Source organism: Bufo bufo, chromosome 7 (assembly GCF_905171765.1).
Source record: "Bufo bufo chromosome 7, aBufBuf1.1, whole genome shotgun sequence".
Taxonomy (NCBI): Eukaryota; Metazoa; Chordata; class Amphibia; order Anura; family Bufonidae; genus Bufo; species Bufo bufo.
This window is the reverse complement of record NC_053395.1, coordinates 223,370,160-223,387,418: the sequence shown is the minus strand read 5'-3', so window position 1 is coordinate 223,387,418 and position 17,259 is coordinate 223,370,160. Positions and strand designations below refer to the sequence as shown.

General features: G+C 44.4%; 1 protein-coding gene across 14 annotated transcripts in view; it reads right to left on the bottom strand.

Moving 5' to 3' along the window:
- Nucleotides 1-17,259, bottom strand: part of TNS1 (tensin 1) — a 423,340-nt gene that overhangs the window by 189,784 nt on the left and 216,297 nt on the right. The window contains exons 1-2 of one of the 14 annotated variants that reach the window (XM_040439507.1): nt 16,750-17,134; nt 16,575-16,676 (exon numbers count right to left, since the gene is read on the bottom strand). The exons of the other annotated variants lie outside the window; for them this stretch is intronic. The gene's annotated coding sequence lies outside the window, so the exon portion shown is untranslated. Of the gene's footprint in view, nt 1-16,574; nt 16,677-16,749; nt 17,135-17,259 lie in introns of those variants that run through there. 14 annotated transcript variants of the gene reach the window in all.

The following is a 17,259-nucleotide window of genomic DNA, read 5'->3' as shown; positions in this document are numbered from 1 at the left end:
GATATGAGATAGATAGATATGAGATAGATAGATAGATAGATAGATAGATATGAGATAGATGATAGATAGATAGATTGATAGATAGATAGATAGATATGAGATAGATAGATATGAGATAAATGGATAATAGATAGATAGATAGATAATAGATAGATAATAGATAGATATGAGATAGATAGATATGAGATAGATAGATAGATAGATAGATAGATAGATAGATATGAGATAGATAGATAGATAGATATGAGATAGATATGAGATAGATAGATATGAGATAGATAGATAGAGAGATAGATAGATAGATAGATAGATAGATAGATATGAGATAGATAGATAGATATGAGATAGATAATAGATAGGAGATAGATAGATAGATAGATAGATAGATAGATAGATAATAGATAGGAGATAGATAGATAGATATGAGATAAATGGATAATAGATAGATAATAGATAGATATGAGATAGATAGATATGAGATAGATAGATAGAGAGATAGATAGATAGATGATAGATAGATAGATTGATAGATAGATAGATAGATAGATAGATAGATAGATATGAGATAGATAGATAGATATGAGATAGATAGATAGATAGATAGATATGAGATAGATAGATATGAGATAGATAGATAGATAGATAGATATGAGATAGATGATAGATAGATAGATTGATAGATAGATAGATAGATATGAGATAGATAGATATGAGATAAATGGATAATAGATAGATAGATAGATAATAGATAGATAATAGATAGATATGAGATAGATAATAGATTTCACAGGCGCAGATATTTTGGTTGGGGGGGCACTGACGTCCTCCTCAGGTCTCGCGGACAGATTTATTTCGGGTCGCTCTTCTTGTAAGCCCTCGCTATTAGTGTAATCGTTCCCATCATTAGGAGCGATGATCCCTCCTGCGGCTGAAAGCTTCTATTGTAAACAGCGATTTCTGCTGCGGCTCCCAGAGGAGACAACTCTCCGAACCGTCATCTCTCCGTGAAGCTTGTGTTATATCAGAAAAACAACAGCCCTGAAGCTGATCTCTCCGGTCCAGAGACGTACACAGCTACGGAGTACCAAGAGAGCTTACAGCCCACCTAATGCATGCCTTAAAGGGAAACTCCACTTTGATCCCTTAGTCATGAAAAGTAAAACACGCAGCATCATTAGTTTCATATTTGTATGTATTTATATACAGGTTTTTATGTTTGATTTGCCGATATAGCATTCTAATGGTTTCCTCTATCCAGAAACCAGTGTGGAAAGGGGGTTAGCTCATGTGTCTTACATCCGCTGTCTGTTTTCAAGGGTGACCAATGGAATTTAATAGCAGCTTTGGATGTGAATGGAGAACAAGATGTAAAATAAGTGCACATTGTTACAAAAATCGGAAGTATTTTAAGTAGATTTTAATTGTTGTTCTCAGTTGGATTCTACCCTATTCCTGCTTTATGATGACCCAAAAGAGACAGTCGGCCTCTGTAAAGCCACATAATGGGATAGGCATAAGGCCATCCTTCATATAAGATAGGGCCGGGGGCTATCCATAGTACTCAGTATATTGGGCAGACTAGATGGGCCAAATGGTTCTTATCTGCCGACACAGTCTAGGTTTCTAGGTTTCTATAATAATGTTATGATTTATTATCTCATTATAACCAATAATTCATTCTGCTCTAAGAAACCAGTGCAGTGCGAGCGGCCGTCACTGGCCGAGTCCTTCCAGGTTTTTATGCCATGAAGTAGGATACGTGAGGGGAAAGGGTGTGGAGAGCGGGGGAAGTGACGGCTGGGTTCAAGTATATGACAGACATTGTAAGAAGATCAGGTGATGAGGAGGACGATGAGATCTCAGTGACAGGAAAAGCTGTGAGAGAAAACGACAGGGCGCGGCTGCTGCAGAACCTCGACAAGGGGTCTATCGCTGTACATAGTCCCTATGGGACAGGGATCAGCAACCCCCGGAACTTCAGCTGTTGTGACACTACAATTCCCAGCATACACACTTGCTCTGCTGGTCTGAAAACTCTCACAGAAGTGAATGGAGCATGCTGGGAGTTGTAGTTTCACAACAGCTGGAGCGTCAGAGGTTGCCGATTCCTGCTTTCCTGGGCACATGAACTGGGAGGTTATCACTGCAAGGCTGAATGTATTGGCAGCCATATTGGTTATTACCCAGCTTTCCCAGAAACAGATATAACTAAGAAACTAAAGAAGTGTTTTGCTCGGCCAGGTTCCCTCCTGGTGGCCTCCATATTGGGATGCAGTCACAAGGTCTTGTGTTGGGAGTTATGGGGGCAGACGCAGACTGACACATCTCTCCGGCATCCCTGAGAGACGGCCATGTCATGCGCCATCAGCAGATGTCTGCACACAATGTGTCATTTCCTAATGCATGGGAGTCTCCTCGCTTGGAAAGGAGAACTGGAAAGGGTCTGCAGGAACAAGGTTCAGCCCATCCCACGGAGCCGGAATAGTCGTCGGTGGAACCCTCTGACTCAGCTGTGCCGGCCTCCGACAGAATAGTGAGAAGCCAAGGATGCTCAAAGTCTTCACGGTGGAAAAACGCTTAACTTAGAATTCCACTCATTCTGTAGGAACTGCCCTTCCTCCATAGAGAAAAGAAGGGGAAGGGCTCCTTCACTGGTGTTTTTAGCCAAAAAATGTCTGACTTTAGCCTCAGTCACAGCTCAGTGTTCGGTCAGTGATTTCCATCAGTGATTGTGAGCACAAACCAGGACTGGAGCCTCCACAGACATAAGGGAAAGATCTGCACCTGTCCTGTGTTTAGAGCCGCACCTGGTTTTGGCTCAAAATCACTGATGGAAATCACTGACCGAACACTGACGTGTGAATGAGGCTTTTATCAGTGGTTTCTGCAAATTGCGGAACGCACACGGACGCCATCCGTGTTTTGCGGATCCTCAATTTGCGAACTGCAAAACACACTACGGTCATGTGCATGAGGCTTTATAGTGTGTTTTATCACCTGGCCCTTTTTTTTTTTTTTTTTTGCGTGCCTAGCATTGTTTTTTTTTTTAGAAGAAAGTATTTGCATAAATTTTTTTGAAGCTGCAAAAAAAATAAAAACATGCTGCAATTTGTCCCAAAGACTTACATGCAACATCTGGAACTAAAGAAATGGGGCAAAAAAAACACCAAAAACTGCAAAAAGCCACAAAAGCACTAAAAATATGTGACAGCAGCCTTAGCGTATGGTCATACGACCAGGTTTCCTGATGCAGTTTTGGAAGCCACAATCGGGAGTAGATTAAAAAAGCAGGAGTATTATCCGTCCTTTAGGGCTCATGCACACAGTGGGTCCGCAATATACACTCATGCACTTAAATGGGTCCGCAATCCAGGAGGTGCTGGGCGGAACAGAGGCACGGAACCCCATGGAAGTACTACGGAGTGCTTCCAAGGCTTCTGTCCGTGCCTCCGCACCTCAAAAAAAATATAGAAAGTGTTCTATTGTTTTGCGGTGCGGACGGATCATGGAACCTATTCAAGTTGAAGGGGTCTGCATCCATCTGCGGAAACCCCACGGATGTTGCCCGTGTATTGGGGACCGCAATGGCCGCGTGCATGAGCCCCTTAAACTTTCTCTACTTTTGCAATCCACTACTGATGCAGAAACCTGGTCGTACCCTTAGTCCTCTTTCACACATCCGATGACATCCAGCGGTCCATCAGTGAAGTCTGTGAAGGATCTGTGTTTGGTCCGGGTTCCATTTTCGGTTTCCAGAGCATCTTCTAGCAACAATTTGTGAAAACCTTGGGCCAAACAAGGATGGCCTCTGGGTTGTGTCCATGGTTTTTAAAGTTTTCATGAACAAAATAAGGAGTGCTTCAGTGATGTCACCGCAGACACACGGTCCGCGGGAAAACACGGATGTGCGAATACACACATTAAAGTCAATGGGTACATGTGCTTTCCGTGAAGACCACAGACAACACCCGTCCATGATTCACGGACACGTGAAAGAGGCCTCACAGAGTTCTCCTGCACTGGGTGGAGATGAAGGTTTATAGTAATTCTGTGATCTGTGTGACAAGCCTGTTGTATATTCCGTAATACAGAATACCATTTTGTGACAAACTATATCATTTTGTGACTAAATCATTATTTTGTGACATCCAATAACATTTATGAAAAAACTGCCATACAGTGACAAAGAAACACTTTGTAAAATAAGAAACAAATGTATCAAGTTGGATTATTGTGATAGGAATATTTTGTACCATTAAATCACTTTGTGACACAAACTTTAGTTTTGTAAAAGGAAAGTTGCATTTTATTTTAATTATTTATCTTGTATTTACATAATATATATTTATTTAGTATTTTTTCTTCCTTTGATAATACAATAAAAACAAATAATATTTATAAACAGATTAACCCTTCATGGGTTAGGCCTCTTTCACACGACCGTTTTTCTTTTCTGTTTACGGGCCGTTTTTTTTGCGTTCCGTAAACGGGACCATTCATTTCAATGGTTCTGCAAAAAAAAAAAAGAAATGTACTCCGTATGCATTCCATTTCCGTATTTCCGCTTTTCCGTTCCGTTGAAAGATAGAACATGTTCTATTATTGCCAGCAAATCACGTTCCGTGGCTCCATTCAAGTCAATGGATCCGCAAAAAAAATGGAACACATACGGAAATGCATCCGTATGTCTTCCGTATTCGTTCCGTTTTTGCGGAACCATCTATTGAAAATGTTATGCCCAGCCCAATTTTTTCTATGTAATTACTGTATACTGTATATGCCATACGGAAAAACGGAACGGAAACGGAAAAAAATGGAAACAAAAAAAACTGAACAACGGATCCATTAAAAAACCGACGCAAAACACTGAAAAAGCCATACGGTCGTGTGAAAGAGGCCTTATTCTGTGAAGGTGACAGCATGCTGAGGTGTGACAGAACCAACCAGGGGCAACAGTCCAATGGAGATGCTACTGCCGATCCGAGCGCTGCGTTCCAAAGGCCACTTAAAGGCCGCGCAAACCTATAAATTGTGATTATGTCATGGAGCTCAAACTTATTAATTCTCCCTGCCAGACATGAACATGCGACTGACTTTGGTGAATGAGGCCCTTTGTGAGGACGGGGATCTGATACTGCGGACGACACGACTGGTTTAGTCCAATAATTACATTTTCATGGGAATAGTAGTTTTCAAGATATAAGAATGGATCACGGAAGTTATGAGATTAGGGGAAGAAAATATCAGTAGCCTTTCTTATAGCATTTAAGTAAGTATTACAAATCTCTGCTTGCTGTCAGGGAATGGGAACATTCCTGTTTACTTCCATAGACTAAAAACCTGTACAGACCTAAGGCTGCTCACAGCTGCTGTTTGTTACAGTTGCATCCGGTATAGGCTTTTTACCTGCACTGATACATTGTGAGGCCCAATTCACATGACCATGCTCTGTCTGTAAAACATGGCCCATGTGTTGGCTGCATCTCCCCGACCGTCCCCGGCTTCCTTGACCCGAACTGATGGGTCAGGGAAGCCCCAGTCGGTCCAGGAGATGAGGCCGACGCATGGGTAGCTTTTTAGGTGAACCAGGCCTTACAGGCTACGTGCTGCTGATGTCTTAGCTCACAGAGGAATGACTGGACTGAATGCAACTGTAACAAACCCTCAGCATTTATGTTAAGTCGTTTCAGGTTTTCAGCCTTTGGATGTAAACAAGCCTGTCCCTATTCACTTACAGCAAACAGATCTTGAGAATACTCAAGAGCTGCCATGGTGGGGGTGTCACGCAGATTTTCCAGATTTCTGGAGTAGGGAGGTGATCACATCTTAATCTGGAAAAGCGGCCATTCAGGACACAATGACAGCTTGGTTACATTGCCCCCCCCCCCCCCCCACCTGGAGCTGTACTAGAGAACATATTGGTCGTCACTCAGCTTTCCTGGAATCAGATTTAACTGTAGAATGTTTGCTGGACTGATGATGCAGTTGTATATTATAAGCGGCATTACAGAGGCCACCTAGGCACCGCTTATCTTGTCTACTGCTCCTTCCTGCATCAGATGCGACACGTTTTTTCTTCAGAATTGCAGTCAGAGTAAATTAAATTTTAACTCTTCCAGGAAAGAATCCTGTCTGCGGGGTGAGGGTCATCCTGTTAGGAGTGTTTGCTGTCCCATAAATCGATCAGTGATGGTGATAACAAGGTGTCATCGTTTCCATGGTGACATAAACTAGGGATGTTTTGCCAAAAAGGCTCCTCTGTCAATGATTTACCAGAACTGGAAGTAGAAGGTGCTCCATTGTCCAAGGCAAACAGACTGCAAAGGTAGACAAACACGGAATTGGGGTCTGGGGCAGGGAGGAAGCACAGGGAAGATGGAACCGCGGTCTGGGGCAGGGTGGGAGCACAGGGAAGATGGAACCGCGGTCTGGGGCAGGGTGGGAGCACAGGGAAGACGGTATCAGGGTCTGGGGCAAGACGGGAGCACAGGAAAAAATGGAACTGGGATCTGGGGCAAGGCATAAGGATGGGGAAGACGGAACTGGGGTCTGGGGCAGGACAGGAGCACAGGGAAGACGGTATCGGGGTCTGAGGCAGGGTGGGAGCAGGGGGAAGATGGAACCAGGGTCTGGGGCAGGGCGGGAGCAAAGGGAAGATGGAACTGGGGTCTGGGGCAGGGTGGGAGCAGGGGGAAGATTGAATCACGGTCTGGGGCAGGGTGGGAGCACAGGGAAGATGGAATCACGTCTGGGGCAGGGTGGAAGCACAGGGAAGATGGAAACAGGGTCTGGGGCAGGGTGGGAGCTCAGGGAAGATGCAATCAGGGTCTGGGGCAGTGTGGGAGCAGGGGGAAGATGGAACCAGGGTCTGGGGCAGGATGGGAGCTCAGGGAAGATGCAAACAGGGTCTGGGGCAGTGTGGGAGCACAGGGAAGACGGTATCGGGGTCTGAGGCAGGGTGGGAGCAGGGGGAAGATGTAAACAGGGTCTGGGGCAGGGTGGGAGCACAGGGAAGATGGAAACAGGGTCTGGGGCAGGGTGGGAGCACAGGGAAGACGGTATCAGGGTCTGAGGCAGGGTGGGAGCAGGGGGAAGATGGAACTAGGGTCTGGGGCAGGGTGGGAGCAGGGGGAAGATTGAATCACGGTCTGGGGCAGGGTGGGAGTACATGGAAGATGGAACCGGGGTCTGGGGAAGGGCGGGAGCAGGGAAGAAATGAAAAGGAACTACCAATTTTATGAGAAAAGTTCTGCAACTTTATGATATACTTTGGGTTTCCGTTCTTCGCCATTTACAAGATCTCTGCTTGCAAAGAGGGAATAGAAACATTCTTGTTTGCATGCAGAGTTACATCCTAAACAAACCTGATTCTTCTCACAGCTGAGCTTTGTTACAATTGTATTCAGTTTAGACAATACTCTGTTAGCTAAGGCCCCCTGCACACAAACGTGTGCGCCCCGTGGTCGTGCTGCGGCCCGCAAAATGCGGGCCGCAATGCACGAACACAGTCCGTGGGACAGCCACAGCAGATCGCTGACCCATTCACTTGAATGGATCCGCCATCCGGCCGTTCCGCAAAAAGATAGGACATGTTCTATCTTTTTGCGGAACGGAAGTACGGGACGAAACCCCACAGAAGCACTCCGTAGTGCTTCCGTAGGGTTCCGTTCCATGCTTCCGTTCCGTACCATTTCGCATCTCTGGATTCGCGGACCCATTTAAGTAAATGGGTCCGCATCCGTGATGCGGATTGCCCACGGAACGGCACCTGTGTATTGCGGATCCACAAATGCGGTCCGCAATACGGCAACGGGAAGCACACTGTTCGTGTGCAGGGGGCCTAAAGGGTATGTCCACTGGAATTGCCGGATTTGCTTGTAGAAAATCGCCAGAGGAAAACTGTAGGAACCAATTGGATAAGATTTTAATAAATCTCATCCATATGCCATAGAAAATGTCCATGTGGTGTAGATTTTTCAGTCTGAAACATGTCAATTGCTGCTGCGGATTGTTGCAGATTTTCCCCATTGAGTGCAATTGTTGCAGATTTTGCTGCTGATTTCCAGTGCAATCTGCAGCAAAACCCTCAGATGTGGCGATTGCCTAGTGATGCACCGCACTCTCCATCTGTCCATTATTGCAGTTACCAGTCAGGAGTCTAGGAAAGCTGAACTCATGAGCTGTAATATTAAGGATAATGGCTGACACCCAGCTTTCCCAGAATCAGATATGACAACTGAAGGGCCTTTTACCTGAGTACTTTTATGTCTCCTAGATCTCAATATTCTGTCACATGTCTGCAGTAGATGTGTCTACGGCTAGAGGCTTATCTATAATGTTCACATACCAGTTATTATAGTGATGGCCAAATACTGCCGAGAGGCCCAGAAGAGGTGGCACTCACAGGTGAAATAATATAGATGTAGCAGGGCTGAATTGGCTGTGAAGCAAATGCGTGAAGCCCTGTGTAAGTTCACATTGTGATATCACTAAGGAATGAGACACATTACACAAAACCAACTCTGCTACATACACTGTAAACTGTAATACACTCACCCAGATAGAAATGCCACTGTCATGGCAGGGCTTCCAAATGGCATTTTCCAACTGGCAGGATAATACTTGCCCGCACACAGGAAGGGTTTCCAGGGAATGTCTCCTCCAGATTACAACACTTTCTTGGCTGCCGGTCACCATATTAATCCAGCATTTTATGGGACCAGCTGGGATGCCAGCTTCACCCACTTAGGAGTCTGCAAGATCCACAGGCCCAGGTGCATCATCTTTGGGCAAATGTGCCGCAGAATACCATACAGAACCTGTCTGCCTCCATGCCCAACCGTATCTCATCTTGTGTCCTGGCTTCAGGCCGTATCTCATCTTGTACCCAAGCTAGAGGCTGTATCTCATCTTGTATCCAGACTAGAGGCCGTATCTCATCTTGTACCCAAGCTAGAGGCTGTATCTCATCTTGTATCCAGACTAGAGGCCGTATCTCATCTTGTACCCAAGCTAGAGGCTGTATCTCATCTTGTGTCCAGACTAGAGGCTGTATCTCATCTTGTACCCAAGCTAGAGGCCGTATCTCATCTTGTGTCCAGGCTAGAAGCCGTATCTCATCTTGTACCCAAGCTAGCGGCTGTATCTCATCTTGTGTCCAGGCTACAGGCTGTATCTCATCTTGTACCCAAGCTAGCGGCTGTATCTCATCTTGTGTCCAGGCTAGCCGCTGTATCTCATCTTGTGTCCAGGCTAGAGGCCGTATCTCATCTTGTGTTCAGGCTAGAGGCTGTATCTCATCTTGTGTCCAGGCTAGAGGCTGTATCTCATCTTGTACCCAAGCTAGAGGCCGTATCTCATCTTGTGTCCAGGCTAGCGGCTGTATCTCATCTTGTGTCCAGGCTAGAGGCCGTATCTCATCTTGTGTTCAGGCTAGCGGCTGTATCTCATCTTGTGTCCAGGCTAGAGGCCGTATCTCATCTTGTGTTCAGGCTAGAGGCTGTATCTCATCTTGTGTCCAGGCTAAAGGCCGTATCTCATCTTATACACAAGCTAGCGGCTCTATCTCATCTTGTGTTCAGGCTAGAGGCTGTATCTCATCTTGTACCCAAGCTAGCGGCTGTATCTCATCTTGTGTCCAGGCTAGAGGCGGCCTTCTAGTTGACTTAACTCTGCTACATCGATTGCACTAATCTCTACCAAATCTGACAAACTCCTCTTTGCTACATTTGAGAGATCTACCTTTGCTGTATCCATTATATCTTTTAGATTCCACCACTACCAACACAAATCTAACAAACTCCGCTCTGCTACATCTGTGCAAAGAGCTGTGCTTTAATAGGCTCAGAGTCGTACTCTCCAGGTATCAGTCAACAAGTGAAATTCTGACCCAGACACAAAGGGCACGGTCCTATAGGCACGTAGTGAGATAGGGCCTATCGCGCCCGGCCTGGCGGCGTATACAGGCAGCTTACGTTATATAATCAGCGGCCGCAGATAAGCGGTCATGTGCTTTTCATGTTTTATCAGGCAAATAAAGAATCTATACATCTGATGACAGGAGGAATGAATTCCATGCAGGGTTGTCTGGAACAACCACCCTCAGCGGACACAGGCGAGAAGAAGGGTTTGTTTTCCTAAGGGCCCGGCTGCTCCGTTCCGACTATATTTGGCAACTGTCACCTGGAAGGGTCCTGACAAAGACGCCTTTATCTATGAGGAGGGAACATAAGGGGTTACGTTACCGGCCGAGGAGACGATGCCGCCGCCAAGAACTTTAATAACATTTACGGAACCAGGGATAAGCGCATTATATCGAGATTTCATTACAAGGACCAAAAGATCAAGTAGAGGATTAATAAAGATTTAATGTCTCACCCCAAAAATTTGGGGTGACTGCAAAATCTTCCATGTCACGCTCTCAGGGGTTGAAGAAGCTGAGATATAGGGAGCTGTTTGCAGGGTCCTAATGTGAAGCTGCTACAGCTGTACTGTCTGTGATATAGAAGATTGCCATCGCATATGGGCCCTGGAGCCAGAGAGGGCCAAAATGTCCCTCTAGCCTATAGGGGGGCCAGCACGATCACAGATAGGGGGCCTATTACAGATTTTGCATTGGGGCCCAGAAGCTTCATGCTGCACCTCTGGTGAAGACCTTGTTCCCTGCAAGGAAGCTGAGATACAGGGAACTGTCAAGGCAGCACAGGGGCCACTAAAACAGCGCTCAACATACAGCTCCCTATATCTCAGCTTCCTGGACCCCTATGAGTGTGTTATGTTACACTTGAGTGAATTGCAATAACAGGTTTTAACTCAAGTTTTAAAGGGACACTCCAAGAAGAACTGATACACTGTGTCCCATCAAATGCAGAGTCTTCGGGGGCGGGACATGACACAGGGATTCTAACCAATTCAGTTCCCGTGCCATGCCCCGCCCCCTCGGAGCCAACACTAGGCATAACACAGTGTATCAGTTTTGAGTGTGTCTTCAAAGAGCACTTCAGAGCCTTCTTGTTTATGTTAGTTTCCAGGAAAGCTGGGTCACAACCAATTACAGCTACTACATGGCTTGTCACCTAGCTTTCCATGATTCCTGTATGGTCCTTCAGGAGTCATGGATTGATTGCATAATTAGACAGGTTAATGCTCGGCCCTGTAGAAAAGCCGGTCCCTCTGCAATCCTACTGGACGCCACCCAGCTTTCCCAGTATCAGACAGCTGCCCTGGATGCTCTGTGCCTTTGATTTCTGTTTGTTCGGAGCACTTCCATGTTTCCTGTGATTTCCCGCTTCCTATAATCATTATCAGGGAGGTATGAGGCTCATGGCGGCTGCTCCTCACACGATGACTCCTAGAAGTCGGAGCTAATTCTATTCCCAGATGTTTAGAAATTCCAAAATGTTTTCAGCTTACATAGAAAAACATGTTGGAACGGAGACGCTGATCAAGAAGAGATAAACCAGTCACAACGCTCCAGTCCCCGCACACGTATATTATAAAGCTGCCGTGGGGATCATTCACACAGATAGGACATAACCATCTGGTCATTGCTGCATCCATAGCGACCAAGCATTGTTTCTTATGTAAAATTGCAACTATGTATCCATTTTTCACCAGTTCCAAGAACTATGCTTGCGGTCATCCAGCAACTGAAAACCTGGAGAGCTAGTAGTTTACAAAGCTGAGGATCTGGTACAATTGTATCCACATCAGACAATCGTCTACACTACATCAACAGCACAAATCCCCATCCTATCCATATCATTTCCTTCAATGTATCAGTGCAGGTAAAATGTATCAGTCTGGCATGTAGGCTGTTTAGCTCACAGAGAATTGTGTAGGAAACATTGAAACAAACCTTCAGCTGCTCAGTTACCTTCAGAGCTGAAATCTCCCAGCATTATTTGTTTGTTCAGAGAGCTTAGTCATTCAGATTCATTCCCGACAATCTGCCTGTGTAAATGTACTGCCGATCTCCCAGAGCGAAACACTCATTCATCGGGTGATCCTGTCGTTCATGTAGACACCACCGAACATCGTTTCTGGGCAGCAGATTGTGTGGTCTAAAGAGCGATCTGCTGCCCAGAAACCATGATTCTGTATGGGGAGGAAGGATCGCAATAACCTCACCCTCATACAGTGAAGGAGATCGCTGCATGTAAATGTCTCCTTCACTGAACGAGCAGCCGACTGTCTGGAAGGAACGCTTCCTTCCTTAAGTGTCCACTCTATACCAGGCAATGTAAAGGCATCTGATGTAGGAAACGTTAGCTGTCCCCTACATTTTAGGAGCTCAGCTAAACATTTACAGGAGTGTTTGATAAACTTGCTGAAAGTTTCCAATAATAAGCAACAGAGCAGTGAGTTCAGCTCTTGAGTACAATACAAGATGTAACTCAGGATCAGTATGGGATAAGTAATGTAATGTATGTACACAGTGACTGCACCAGCAGAATAGTGAGTGCAGCTCTGGAGTATAATACAGGATGTAACTCAGGATCAGTACAGGATAAGTAATGCAATGTATGTACACAGTGACTCCACCAGGAGAATAGTGAGCGCAGCTCTGGAGTATAATACAGGATGTAACTCAGGATCAGTGCATGATAAGTAATGTACACAGTGACTGCACCAGCAGAATAGTGAGTGCAGCTCTGGACTATAATACAGGATGTAATCAGGATCAGTACAGGATTAGTAATGTAATGTATGTACACAGTGACTCCACCAGCAGAATAGTGAGTGCAGCTCTGGAGTATAATACAGGATGTAACTCAGGATCAGTACAGGATAAGTAATGTATGTACACAGTGACTGCACCAGCAGAATAGTGAGTACAGCTCTGGAGTATAATACAGGATGTAACTCAGGATCAGTACAGGATAAGTAATGTATGTACACAGTGACTGCACCAGCAGAATAGTGAGTGCAGCTCTGGAGTATAATACAGGATGTAACTCAGGATCAGTACAGGATAAGTAATGCAATGTATGTACACAGTGACTGCACCAGCAGAATAGTGAGTGCAGCTCTGGAGTATAATACAGGATGTAACTCCGGATCAGTGCAGGATAAGTAATGTAATGTATGTACACAGTGACTGCACTAGCAGAATAGTGAGTGCAGCTCTGGACTATAATACAGGATGTAATCAGGATCAGTACAGGATAAGTAATGTAATGTATGTACACAGTGACTCCACCAGCAGAATAGTGAGTGCAGCTCTGGAGTATAATACAGGATGTAACTCAGGATCAGTACAGGATAAGTAATATAATGTATGCACACAGTGACTCCACCAGCAGAATAGTGAGTGCAGCTCTGGAGTATAATACAGGATGTAACTCAGGATCAATACAGGAGTAATGTAATATATGTACAAAGTGACCGCAACAGCAGTAGTAGCAGAAGTGAGTGCAGCTCTGGAGTATAATACAGGATAAGTAATGTATGTACACAGTGACTCCACCAGCAGAATAGTGAGTACAGCTCTGGAGTATAATACAGAATGTAACTCAGGATCATATATATATATATATATATATATATATATATACTGAATTGCAAATATGTATTCAGAGGTGGACATTCCCTTTAAGGATCTCATATACCAGCACAGACACCATGCAATGCCTGACATGAGCACATAGCCTCCAGTGTGCAATCTTGAGATTTACAGATACTACATATTCATATAGTTCTCAAGAGTTTACTCTCAGAGTCCTGCATTATGGAATGGGATTTCCATATTAGATAGCAGTATAACTCCCATCTGGACCTTCTAGGACAGTAACTTTACAACAGTTGAAGGGCCACCAACCTCAGACAGCTGCCATATATTATAAAGAAATAAAGCATACAATTAAACCTTATAAAGCAGCTTATCACAAGAGGATCTGCTGACACCGGTCATTCATATGGATATAGAAGTTTCTGGAGGTTTTTAAGGACTTTTCTGGAGTCTTGACATGGTAAAACACAACCGTGCTCCTCTACCCAGCCTGCAATGGCTGATAACAGGGGACAATAGATCACATTAAACTTGGCAAGAGATGGACGAACAGACTGCAGGTTGTGTGGCCCTTTACATTTTCCATGCTGATTATACAGATTTTATGAGATAATGACACAATCATTGCACAATGTTCTATCAAAAAATGTATAATGATATAATGTTACAAGACACAGTGACCAGTCAGGTGTGAAGTTTCATTGATTGGGACAGATTGGGGTTTTGGGAAAGTTCGTAATGAAATGTAATTTATACATTGTGATATGCTGTCGCCATATATAATTCAGAATTTACTATTAGTAGAAATAAAATTCTATTATATGACATAATGACGTATAGTCATCTTCATGCTCAGTGTATATGGTGAATGTCAGTATATATCCTCCCAATTTTCCAGCAGTCTGGAAAATTTCAGAATCGGATTGACCAGACGCCCTCATTCTACCCATGGATACCGACTACCCAGCAAATACTATGGTGACAGCAATACAGTTTGTAGTCATCATTTCTTCATGATACACACTACTGATACATTGTGGCAGTGTAAATGTCAACACTGTATCAACATCTTTACAATTAGTTTGGCCATCATGGAGATAAGTATCTATTGTAAAGATAAGACACAAATGTGTGACCATATGCCCTTACATGTAGCAGAGCTGTATTAGTAATTTCACTACATATTTTATGCAAAATAAAAGCACACATAACACCCTGTGATATCATGGATTTGGGTCAAATGGCATTTCCATCTGACAATCTGCACTTTACAGTATTATCAGACAGCCTTGTTCTATCTGATAAGTTCTGAAACTGGGGGGAATGTATCAAACGTCTACACCAAGGTAGAAAGTCTCATATTTTGGTGCAAGTTTCATTTTGCACCAAAATTTGCAACTTTTTTCCCCATTTTTACATTCACAAATATGTCTGCCAGAAAAATTTTGCACGTTATACCTAAAACCATTTGCCTGATTTCAATTTCTGGCGCAGGGACCTCCTGAGGATGCACCAAAATTATTAAAAGACACTGTCTGTTAATTCTGGTGCCACGCTCACCTGCACGTTTTCTTATTAAGACTGGCATCAGTAACGCTAGTCTTAATGAATCCCCTCCCTCTTCCACTGTGTTCTGCAACAAACTCAGCCCTGCTTCACCTGACCAGCTCAGACCTGCTACCCCAGATCATTTTACATCCACTGATGTGATCAGAGCAGAGCACGGTTCCACTCAAACTCATGGACATAGGATGTCATGTATCTTAGGGTACTTTCACACTAGTGTTATTCTTTTCCGGTATTGAGTTCCGTCCTAGGGGCTCAATACCGGAAAAGAGCTGATCAGTTTTATCCCCATGCATTCTGAATGGAGAGCGATCCGTTCAGGAGATGCATCGGGATGTCTTCAGTTCAGTCATTTTGCCTTTTCAGGACGGAGATAATACCGCAGCATGCTGCGATTTTATCTCCATCCAAAAATTCTGTTTTTCCGGATGACACCGCAGAGACGGATCCGGCATTTCAATGCATTTGTCAGACGGATCAGGATTCTGATCCGTCTGACAAATGCCATCAGTTTGCATACGTTTTGACGGATCCGGCAGGTAGTTCCGGCGACGGAACTGCCTGCCGGAATCCTTTGCTGAAAGTGTGAAAGTAGCCTTACACAAAAAATAGGACCTAATGGACACAAGAGTCTCACTGTTTATCATAATATCTGTGTAATATTACAATCTGACACAACAGGTCAACGCAAAGGAGTCCAATCACCTGTCAACCACACAGTCATCTCAATGGCCAAATGGCTAAACAATAATCTACATTAAGTTAACGAACGCCATTTTTGGTTGTATTGTTTAAAAAAAATGGAACGTTGCAGCTTTTTTTCCCCAAATATGGTAATATCCAATCACCAGCCATACTCTCCATTAGGTCATTGTTAATGAATATTGAGTCGTGTTCCATCTCTGTGCGGTGATATAGCAGGGCTGAGTTTGTCATTACAATAGGACATCTTGATAAGGTATATGGTTACCTGCAAGGCTACAAAAAACCGCAAACCGCAAGGAAACACCCAGCCATATCATGGCACATGGTGCCAAATGACAAACTCGGGTCACCTACGCCTGTATATGAATCTACAAAGTCCAAATCAGACAGCTCACGATCCTCGTATTTACGTTGCACGGGAAAGGGGCAATCCCCATAGGAAGCTTATAGAAGATAATCCCAGCAAACGTGCTTGTTGTTTGTAGTATGTTTTATTCCAAGTACATCATCGGTTTACAGGACGCGTTTCGGCCCGTCCAGCCTTCCTCAACTGCACTATGAATCTACGACATTAAACACACAGTTGACCCCAAAGTTCCCTAAATCTGTGTCTCGTCATCTATACGGGTGTGTGAGATGACATATTTGCCATATAAGACTGTCTTGGAATCTGCTGTATAATCAATAACCCACAATTCCCAGTCCTCCCCCTACCCATTCCATGAATGTCATTCCTATCAAAGTCTGGATGCACTAACTCCGCCATCACAAAGCCACTTGTCCCTTGTCTCACCTTACACAGCTGCAACAAGATCCCAGTGTATCAGCCTCCTCCAGGTGCCACCGTCGCTCCTGGGTATTTTTGTTCCCCTCTTGTACAAATCCAAAGTTTTAACTGGGAATAAAAAATAAGAAAAAAAAGGGAAAGAAAAACACTTATTCTGCTCCCTTCCTTCCTTTCTTCTCACCTGGACACAGGGCTGAGGAGGGAGGAGGCACAAGTGATGCCAGGGAAGAGAATAAATACAACGTATCAGGAATACGACCAAAGTGTCAACGTTTGCAACACATGGAAACAATGTTGCAAAAAGCGAAAAAGGCAGAGAAAGTTCCCAGGAAGAAAAAAAAAATGGGAATGTGGGAGCAGAAGTGTAAGCAGTGCAAGCTCTGTCCCTGTGTGTGAGCCGCGTGGGGCTGAGGCAAACACTGTGTATGAAAAAAAAAAGAAGCTGAAATGCGATGTAGGGAGGGGAGGGGGCTCTTATTCCTTTCTATCCATTTGTCTCAATCTTGTTCCTCTTTTTTTTTCATGAGCTGTTCACTCCAAGCAAAACACATACACACCCAACAGCAACTCCTGGCTGCTTTACTGATCTGTGCAGCCTTAAAGGGCATGGAATCCAGGAGGGGGGGGGGGGGGGGGGGAAATAACATTAAAACACACATAGAGAAGAGAACAGCAGGATTGCCGGGGCTGG